Source organism: Pituophis catenifer, unplaced genomic scaffold (assembly GCF_029215685.1).
Source record: "Pituophis catenifer annectens isolate HBS135680 unplaced genomic scaffold, rPitCat1.0.hap2 SCAF_6, whole genome shotgun sequence".
Taxonomy (NCBI): Eukaryota; Metazoa; Chordata; class Lepidosauria; order Squamata; family Colubridae; genus Pituophis; species Pituophis catenifer.
This window is the reverse complement of record NW_027256886.1, coordinates 62,508,461-62,519,209: the sequence shown is the minus strand read 5'-3', so window position 1 is coordinate 62,519,209 and position 10,749 is coordinate 62,508,461. Positions and strand designations below refer to the sequence as shown.

Genomic DNA, 10,749 nt, shown 5'->3' with positions numbered 1-10,749 from the left:
CTAAATTTATGCAATATGACTACTGCCAATGACACACCTATCATCCCATGATGATCACAACACACTATTCAAATTTTTAGTGGGAGAACACATAACAGATTCTTTGATTCCCAAGAAAGTAGCACCATTCATTTTGTCTTATCAAAGTTGTGTTGGGATATATTATAAAGCTTCCCCTTCCCACCCAAGATGGCAGAAATGATTAGTTAGTATGAAGAGTGTGGTAAGAGAAAATGACAGACAAAGTGCCAGATTTTGCAATCGGTTCTTATTTTTATTTTTTTTAAAATTTGATTTATATGCCGCCCTTCTCCGGAGACTCAGGGCGGCTTACAATGCGTTAAGCAATAGCCTTCATTCTTTTGTATATTTTATACAAAGTCAGCTTATTGCCCCCACAAACTGGGTCCTCATTTCACCTACCTTAGAAAGGATGGAAGGCTGAGTCAACCTTGAGCCTTGGAGAGATTCGAACCAGCAGAAATTGCAGGCAGCTGTGTTAATAACAGGGTGACCTAAACCCCTGTACTATCAAGGCTCTTATTTGATCAATTGGATCAAAAGGGAAAGATAAATAATATAGATTAAGGAATGTCAAAAACTGTTTTGACAGATCTGATTTCTCTCTAATTGATCTGAATATGATCTAGATCAGGGATCTCCAATCTTGTCAACTTTAAGGCTTGTGGACTTCAACTCCCAGAATTCCTTTTTTTTCATATATTTTTTTATTATTAACATATAAAAAAAGAAATTAACATACATAACATCCATGAATCATAATATGTAATATATAACAATATACACAATACAAACAATCAACGAGTGCTCCCCCACCGCTCGGGATCATTCCTGCTTCCAGAATCTTAAGGCTTCTTCTGGTGGTGGTATCCCTCTTCCTCCAGAAAACACATATATTAGGAACTGTTTCCAGATTCCATTGAATTTGTTTACTTTCATTATGTCCCTCCTTACTTTAATATTGCAAGTCAATTTATCATTTATAGCAATATCCCATACTTCCTTATACCATTCTTCCAAACGATAATCACCCTGTGTCTTCCAGTTCCTAGAAATCAATAACCTTGCTGCGGTCAACAAATTTATTATCAATTCTTTAGTCTCTTTTTTACATTTTATATCTTCCAATAGTGAGAGTAATGCTTCCTTTGGTGCCTCTTCTACCTTTATTCCTACAATTTCTTCTATCTCCTTAAACACCATCTTCCACAATTTTTGCACAAATTTACAATCCCACCACATAAGTAAATACGTTCCTTTTTCCCCACAACCTCTCAACAGTTATCTGAATAGTGCTGATTCATATTGCTTAATCTAACCGGAGTTAAGTACCACCTCCATACCATTTAGTAGTAATTCTCTTTTATTCTTACTGACATATTTCTCAACACTCTTTGTTGCCAAATTCTGTCCCAACTCTGTTGCCCTATTTGTATCTTCAAATCGGTTTCCCATACCATCTTTCCTAAATTTCCCCTCTCCTCTTCCCCCAACAATATTTTATAGATCGCTTCTTGGCCTTTTGGCTAAGATCAAGTGTAGTATCTGTTCTTATCAGTTTAACTCCCAAAATTCCTCAGCAAAGCTGGTTGAGGAATTCTGGGAGTTGAAGTCCACAAGTCTTAAAATTGGCGAGGTTGGAGACCCCTGATCTAGATACCTGAATTCAATTCCATATTTATTGTGCTGATTACAAGTGAAGCCCTTTCACTTCTAAGAGAGTCCTTTTGGCAACAAAGGCCAACGGCGAGAACAAAGCCTCAGATAACCCAGAAAAATACTGTACTTGGCCCAGGAACACAATTTCTTCCCTCATAGTCAATAATTAGATAGCCATTTTGGATAGTAATCTGACAAGGAAGGAAACTGAGGCAATCAACAATCTTCATTACAAATGCTGAATGCATCTGATCTGATTTCCAACTAATATAATTCAACTTCAGATTAAGAAGTACTTGTCATTTCAGCAAAGATTCAGACTAGAATAGAGTAGGCTTTGGCCTTATGTACTAAGGCTGCAGCTTGATGCTTGAATGCACCTTGGCAGGATGGAATAAATAGTCCTTAAACAGGCAGTATGTTTGGGGTTCAATAAAACTAACCTGATTCAGGATAAAGAGTAGTAGTAGAACTGGTTGAAAACTATTTCTTGCAAGGAAAGTAGCATATTTCCTAAAGCTAGCAGAAGACCTCTTGTGGGGGAAGGCAGGTTTTCCATAGCTCAGCCTTTTAAAATAAGGTTGTTGGAAAAGACAAAGTGAATAAAACCCCTGAGAAGATGGTAAAGAAGAGTGACCAAGAAAAGGGGGAAAACAATAGCATAACTGTAGTAAAACGGGATGTTGTGCTAAAAAAGCTTGTCCAAACCTCCTGCCTTAATTCTCCAACAAATTTCTTTATTTACTTTTATTTATGTTTGCTATTTCTAAACTGCCCATCTCCCTTACAGAGTGGAAGTGGTTTGTATAAAAGACAATGTCTTAAGAAATAGAAAGGCTTTTGGACACTGGAAGTAAAATAAGAGAACGTTGAAAAGAAACAATGTAAACAGAGTAAAGGAAGGATTTTTATAGCTATCCATCCTCCATTAGACACAGAAAGGCAATTAAAAATATTTCTTAAATAGGACCTGAAGTAAAAGCAGTAAAGATAACAAATCACCAATGGACTTTAAATGATTCCTGAAACAGAATGCTTAAAAGGCTGTCTTTTAAATGAGAAGGGTAGGTGGTTTGAGGTACATCTTGGGCTCTACAAAATGCACATTACTTTATTACGCCCACAGTGGGGTTTAATACCCTATATAAGCAAAATAATTCTGTGTACTAGGTAAACAGAAGCTTTAATTTTATCTTGGTCTTTAGGAGGCAGAAATAAGCAGTGGGTTATTAGTCAAATGCTTATTTGCCATTCACATTGCTAGAAACTTGTAAATATGTTTCATTTATTTCTTGAAAAGGAAAAAATAAAATAAAGCAGCATGCTCTGTAGTGCTGTGATAAGTCTCCAGCTGGATGGAATAAATGGGATTTTCCCCCTCTTAATTTCTTCATTATGTGACGGGCCTGAAATGAGTCACTGACAGTGAAGTATGACACACAGGTGCTAATCTTTATCATGAGTGCAAAACATTGCCTTAATGATGCTGGCTTTCTATACCTTATTAATCATATTGGTGTGCACTGTGCAGTAAACAAAACCACAGGCAATCAACAATGTTGTCCTCAATTTGTCCAGGCAAACAAGCAGCAACTACGTTCCTTGTTCTAATAATTAATATTTTGAAAAGATATCGCCATTCCTTACTTGCTTGCCTGTGTGTTCCTGTGTTCTGTCAACGGAATTATTAATAATAATGATAAATGAAAGGGGTAGCTAAACCCTGGGAACCCACTGCATCACAAAAAAGTGATTGACAAATGTAGCATCTTCACAGGATCACAATGGAGATGCTACATTCGTCAATCACTTTCTAGGATTGTGCCTGTAACAGTCAACCACAAGATTAGATTACAAAGTAATCTATAATAAAGCAATGGCAGGAACTGTACAAAGGTCTGATTTGCCATTTATATGCAGATGTGTTGATGTAAATGAATGAAAAGATGAGGAAACCACCTTCACCTGTTCCATCTTCCTGCATTCTTAGATGAGCAAAATACAAATCAATGTAAAATATGGAGTAAGTAGCACTAAACAATTTAAATCCTCCAGGCACCCTGAGATAAACATTCATCAGTTATCCCTTCTTCAGCATAAATGAAGATACTTTAATGCATAAAAACAGGTTTATTGTGAAGTGTATACTTTTGTGACCAGAATTACAAGACCCAAATCAGAGTTGTCTGATCTATTATTATTCCTTGAACAAAATTCTCAGTTGGTCTCTGTAATAAAAGAATGACTTTGCTCAGATCAAGATACTTGACGAAGATCAAAGATAAGATCCTAGATTAGAGGATCTGGTAGGAATAGAAAGAGGAGAAAAATAAATAACAAAATTAATGGGTCAGGGAGAGAAGCAGAAAAAGTCAACACAGCAAGTAACAGGTTACTGGATTCTTTCAACAAATATTCTACTGATCAAGAAGAATATGAAGCAGCATGTTAGGAAGATGGAAACATAGAGACCAGTCATAGTGAGAAAGATAGGGGGAAAAGGCAAATCAAAAGGAAGATTAGTTTACATGGTTTTTTTAGGGAGCCTAACTCATAATGTCTAGAACAGGGATTCTGGCTCTGTAGATGCTGATGAATTACAACTAATGAGAGCTATTGCGTCTCAGACATAGATTTTCTACCTCTGTCTCTGGATTGAATCTATCTGTAGAAGCATTGATTTATAATGGTTCTACACCAGAGATGGGTTTCAGCAAGTCCTGACCAGTTCTGGAGAACCGGTAGCAGAAATTTTGAGTAGTTCTGAGAACCGGTAGTAAAAATTCTGACTGGCCCCGCCCCCATCTATTCTCTGCCTCCCAAGTCCCAGCTGATTGGGAGGAAATGGGGATTTTGCAGTAACCTTCCCCTGGATTGGGGAGGGAATGGAGATTTTACAGTATCCTTCCCCTGGAGTGGGGTGGGAATGGATATTTTACAGTATCCTTCCCCTGCCATGGCCACCAAGCCATGCCATGCCCACCAAGTCATGCCCACAGAACTGGTAGTAAAAATATTTGAAACCCACCACTGTTCTACACTGTCTTGAAAGAATGATTTTGAGGCTACCCATATTTCTCAATGCTCTATTTTATTCCCTGTGTTATCTAAGATAATTGCTACCTAGATGAAAATTCTAGGATGGATTATTAAGAATTTGGGATTCTTAACTACCACAGGGACCAATCTGGTGTAGTAGTTGATGGAAGCAGGTTAGAAACTCAGAGACCATGAGTTTGAGCCCTGACTTAAATGCAAAGCCAGCTCAGTGACCTTCGGCTGGGCATTTTTTCTCAACTTTAGGAAGAAGGGTATTTATGATATATTTTTTGGAAACAACCAGATTTCTTTTCCGATGTGCCCTATAAAAGAGTGTGATTACTTTCAAAAATTATTTTTCACGCGAAATGAAACATTGTGTTTTCATAACAGCCTTAGGTATTTTTCGACCAATGGAAAGAAATTCAGAAAGGCAAACCTTAACACCTAGCCCTTCATGATAATGTGCAAGATTGATAAGGAAAGATTAATGCAATTTATGGACAAAACTAGCTTAAGGAGCAGACATATCCATGTGATTAAAGCCTCATCCTTTGTAGGCACGTTGCATATATATCTCTTTAAAGAAGAGCAATATATCTTAACTTTTCCTATTACATGATGTTCAATTAATTCCTCATGAACAACTAGACTTTTTAAAAACAAAAAAAGATATACCTCCTGACATCCTCTCTGGGTCGCTAGGTAAAGAACCTATGGGCAACACCAGAAATATTTTAAATTTCAGGATAATAAATTTACTCTTGTAAAGGTAATGATGATAATGATATGGTGAAGGTATATACAGTATAACGACCCCAAACACACTTCCAAAATGACCACTACCTTGGTAAAGAAGCTGAGGGTAAAGGGACTGGCCAAGCATGTCTCCAGACCTAAACCCTATTGAGCATCTGTGGGGCATCCTGAATTGGAAGATGGAGGTGCGCAAGGTTTCTAACATCCACCAGCTCCATGACATCGTCATGGAGGAGTGAAAGAGGACTCCAGTGGCAACCTGTGAACCTCTGGTGAACTCTATGCCCAAGAGGGTTAAGGCAGTGCTGGAAAATAGTGGTGGTCACACAAAATATTGATACTTTGGGACCCATTTGGACATTATCACTTAGGGGTGTACTCAGGGGTGGGTTCTACTTACCTTTATTACTGGTTCGCAACGGGATCGCGTGTGTGTGCGAGTGAAGCGAGTGCATGCGCAGATCATTTGTGATGACATCAGGGTCAGTGGGTGGAGCCTCCTGCCGGTTTTACTACTGGTTCTATAGAACTGGTCCAAACTGGGGGCAACCCACCACTGGGTTCACTCACTTTTGTTGTCAGCAATTTAGACATTAATGGCTGTGTGTTGCGTTATTTTGAGGCGACAGCACATTTACACTGTTACACAAGCTGTATACTCACTATTTACATTGTAGCCGTGTCATTTCTTCAGTGTTGTTACATGAAAAGATATACTTAAATATTTACAAAATGTGAGGGGGTGTACTCACTTCTGTGATATACTGTATATGTGCATAAAATAAATTTGGAACAATAGTTAAGGGGACAAAATTAATGTGAACTGTTGGCAAGTAGTAAGTGGGAAACTTTGGGATTTTACCCAGTTTGCGAAGAAAGAGAATGCAGTGGGTTCAACTTGCAATTTATGGAAATCACAAAATACTTCCATTGTCAGAAATCTTATTATTTCAAAAGACACCGCACTGCGACTTGTGAAGCAATTTTGATTAGACAGCAGAAAACTGTCATTGATGATATTATAATGACATATATGTCTCATTCACTTAAATAGAAAAAAATTACAAGGACATTTAACAAAGAGCTAAATGTGCTGAGTAAATCTTTTGAGATAAATCAATGGCTAAAATGTAAAACCTAAGTTCCATTTTTGTTCTAATCAATCATGCATGAAATCTGTTGAAGAGAGATTTTACTTTGAAAATGATGATTAATAATAAACCAACAACAGACAATCAAATTGACCTTTCTTAGATGTCACTGAATGTCACAGGAACAAGACTTTACTTCTGGGAAAGTAAAAAAGCAAGCAAGCAACCAACCTTTAGAATAACAAACTTTACAGCTGTGGGTGAGTTACTTTCAATCCTTAGCGAAAAAAGTTTTAAATACAAGTTTAAGAACTTGATCATTTTTCTTGAATAATCATAAAAGAATGATTAGATTTTTGATTTTAGAAAGTTACAAATGAACTAAGGGTCCAAATACATTTGAAATAAGATTTTGGAATTTGGGGATTATAAAAATACGTCCTATATGAAAAGGCTTTTGTTTTCAATATTTAAAAAAAAATAGTACAATAAAATTTTAAAAAATGTATAGACACTATAGAGGGAATTAGAAGGAACTAAAGATTACAATTAAAGAAGAAAGGGAAAAACAGTTAAATTTGACTTACAAATACAGAATTGAGCAAAATATTTTAACATTGGACATATTGAAGGATATTTTTGAACAATGGACCTGGAAATTAATTTTAAGAGTGTCTGTTTCTATAGATAGACTGTGTTCAAAAGATGCTATGGAAAAGGGACAAGTTTTACCTGATAAAGTTGATACTGATTTGAAAGTTGATTTAAAAATGATGGGCTACAAGAATGACATTGGACATGCAAAAGAAACTGGCTGATGTTTTAAATATACAAATAACAACCCAAGAGAATGATAGTAATTGGGATTGGGAATGCCAATCATAAACCAGTCATAAACCAGCGGTAAACATCGCAAATGGTGATCATGCAGCCACAGGATGTCAAAATGTCATAATTATGAACTGAGTGCCAACCTCCACCCCAAATTGTGACTGCAGGATTGTTGCACTGCAGCTACAAGCACCCATCATAAGTCCCATCATTCAGTGCCACTGTAAGTTCAAATGGTCACTAAATAAGTGGACATTAAGTGAGAAGTAACTGTAAAACAAGTGTGAGAATAAACGGAGGGCTTAACACCCAAAGCCTATGTACCTTTCTAACCTTTTTTAGTGGGAATACTTCCCTCTCCCCTTCTTACCTGTCAGTCTGGCATCACATGCCCCAGTTCCACCAGCAAAACATAAGTTCTAATAGTTATTTTAATGTAATTATGGATTGTTCAGTTACAAGGCAATAAGATCTATACTGTTGAATTTCTACCTAATTAATCCTACTTAAGGATGACAAAAATATCAAAGTCTGTAAAATAATTTACTCTTATTAGAGGCAAATGTAAGAAGAACTACTCCCCTGTCTGAATAAAAACCAATGGGAAGATGTTAAAAGGTTGGGTATGTTAATTAAGAGAAAGTTGAATGAAGAACTGAAAGAAGAACTAAATTAACTAGCCTTTTTGCCTCATACGTTATTCTGCAGAATAATATGCCGGTTTCCGATACTCAATATCAAATTAATCAAAATCAGGGTACTATTATAAATTTACGTCCTAATTAAAAGGGAGATGTTGAGATAAATTGTTGCCTTTCGGGTTTGTGAATGTTATTTTTCAATATGGATTTTCCACAATACTTTGATCCATTCGACTGAGCAGTTTTGTTATGAATTGATTGATCTCATTTTTTTCTGCCCTCCAAGCCATTTCTTTGCCCATCTTCGACACAATAGTGCAGTTCTGAAATAAAACGTCACATTGTTCGTTTTGATATGATTTTTTATATTAGTCCTATTTGCAAATCAACAAATCTTTCTAGCGGGACCTTTTCATTAAAATGACCACTAGGCATGCGGAGTCTATTCATGTGGGTTATTTTGTGTTGAAACATGGGATGCTTTATGATTTGGTCAAATTTTATATGTTCTTCCATATTTTGCCTTGCAATAGTCCAGGTGCCATTCCAATAGAATAATTAATCCAAATCTGTATGGCTACATAATTGTCAAGGAACTACAGCAGAAGTGGAGGTGAAAAGAAAGATGCTAGTACTTTATCATTTCCTGCTTCCCCACTTCCATCTGCTCATCAAGAGTCTTCAGATGTTGAATCCATGCATTTGGGAGTCATTACGAATTCACTGTCAACGACAGAGAAGCATCATCAAACATATACAACTCTAAATTTATACTGCAGAGGTTCAGGTCATTTTGCCCAGGATTTTCTTATAAATATCACCTGTCTGAGGCATAATTAAATGCTGAATTTGTGGGGAAAAGGGTCATTTTTCCAGTAGATGTCCTAAGCATCCCAGAGCTGACTGGTTGGGAAATGAGTCAGCTCCCTTTCAAGAAGTTTAATTGGGAGGACTCAGTTTTGCAATAATAAATTCTGAAATTTGATCTTCCCTATTATTCCCCACAAAGCTATAATACAAAGAGCAGAATCATCCAAGCAGTGATTTTCCCTATGACATTCTATGAAAGTGAAAGTTGGATTTTGAAGAAGCTGGATAGAAAGAGTATGGATGTTTTTGAATCCTGGTGTTGAAGAATACTCCAATGGATTGCATTTTGAATTATAGAATATATAGGATTCCTTCTGAATAAAGAGATTCTGGAAGGCAGCAATGGATATCTATGTCCCCATCTTTTATGGTAGCTCTATGTACAGTAATTAGACAATACCAAGTCTCTAGGACTGGCATTTACCAGACACAAAGATAGAAGTGTTAGGTTTTCAATCTAGCGTGGTAGTGGTTGGATCAATCTCAAGAGAGGAACAGAAACCCTCTCCTTGAGATGGGAGAGGGAATTTTGGGGATGGAATTGAGATGGATTCCTTCTCCTCCCACCTAAAGTTGAGGAGATGGGTTAAAGATTGGAAAGAAGCATGGACATTGTGGAACCCTTGGTCAGTGTATCCTCCCAACTTTCATTGGGTCTATTCAAGTTTCCTTGTCTCTGAACTCTGTGTGAGAAGAAGAGTTCTGGACTGAACTGAGTTGCCAAACAGGAAATCTCTATGTTGTACCTCTTTGTCTTCTATCTCCTCCCTGGCATGAAAGGAGGGAGAAGAAGGGTTTTTTTCAGCTCCTATAGATACAGTGATGGAATGGAAAGAGGCTCACAGGTCCTGCTAGGTTCACCTCCCCAGAAGCAGGGAGGATACATCTAACTGAGGAAGGGGGGAAAAAAAAGAGAAAGGTATGAAGGCTAAATCCAGCAAAGCTAGAAGAAGAGACCTTAAGACCAGTGTGGCCCATTACAGTAACAAAATTCAGATGTCAACTTCTTTCCCCCAGAGCAGTGGTGAAATCTAAAATTTGTTACTACCGGTTCTGTGGGCATGGCTTGATGGGGGGGGGGAGGTGTAAGGTGACTGGGTGGGCGTGGCCAATTTTTTTTTTACTTTTAAAACCATTTTTTCTACAACTTCTTCAGCTTAGAGGTTGTAAAAAATGCTTTCAAAAGACTCTGATGATCCCAGCTGAGTTGCCTGATCAGCAGAGGCTTTTTTTCTTTTAAAAGCCTTTGACGATCCCAGCTGAGCCGTGTGATCATCAGAGGCTTTTTTTTTTCACTTTTAAAAGCATTTTTTCAGCCAAAGAGATTGTAGAAAAAATGCTTTTAAAAGTAAAAAAAAGCCTCTGATGATTGTGTGGCTCAGCTGGGCATGGGGTGGGGGCAGGGATTTTTGCTACCAGTTCTCTGAACTACCTGCCTCCACCGCTACCGGATCAGGCAATCCGGTCTGAACCGGGAGCATTTCACCCCTGCCCCAGAGGATAGCTCTCAACCTGTCAAGCCATAAAGGCAGGATAAAGGGATTTACATTTTGAGCTTTGCTAAATATATGGCTTGCATCTTACATGCTGCATTTGCAGGATTTCTTCATTAACAACTTTTCCAATTATTGTAATAAAGCTGGCTTATCAAAAGCCGTGTCTTCAAATCTCTGTCCTTCAAGGTGTCTAGATTCAATATTTCTCAGGAAAATTCTGTCAGTGAATGACATGTATGAAAGACGTATACATTCAGGCAGTTTGGTCATATAGAGATTGGGTGAGGATCAGATTGCAGAAAAAATATAGGGAGGAACAGTTGATGGATTGAGATGAAAGGG

The 10,749-nt window shown here is 37.4% G+C and overlaps 1 pseudogene; it reads left to right on the top strand.

Moving 5' to 3' along the window:
* Positions 1-1,527: 1,527 nt before the first annotated feature.
* On the top strand, positions 1,528-1,646 carry LOC139318955 (U2 spliceosomal RNA; annotated as a pseudogene).
* The last annotated feature ends 9,103 nt before the right edge of the window (positions 1,647-10,749 follow it).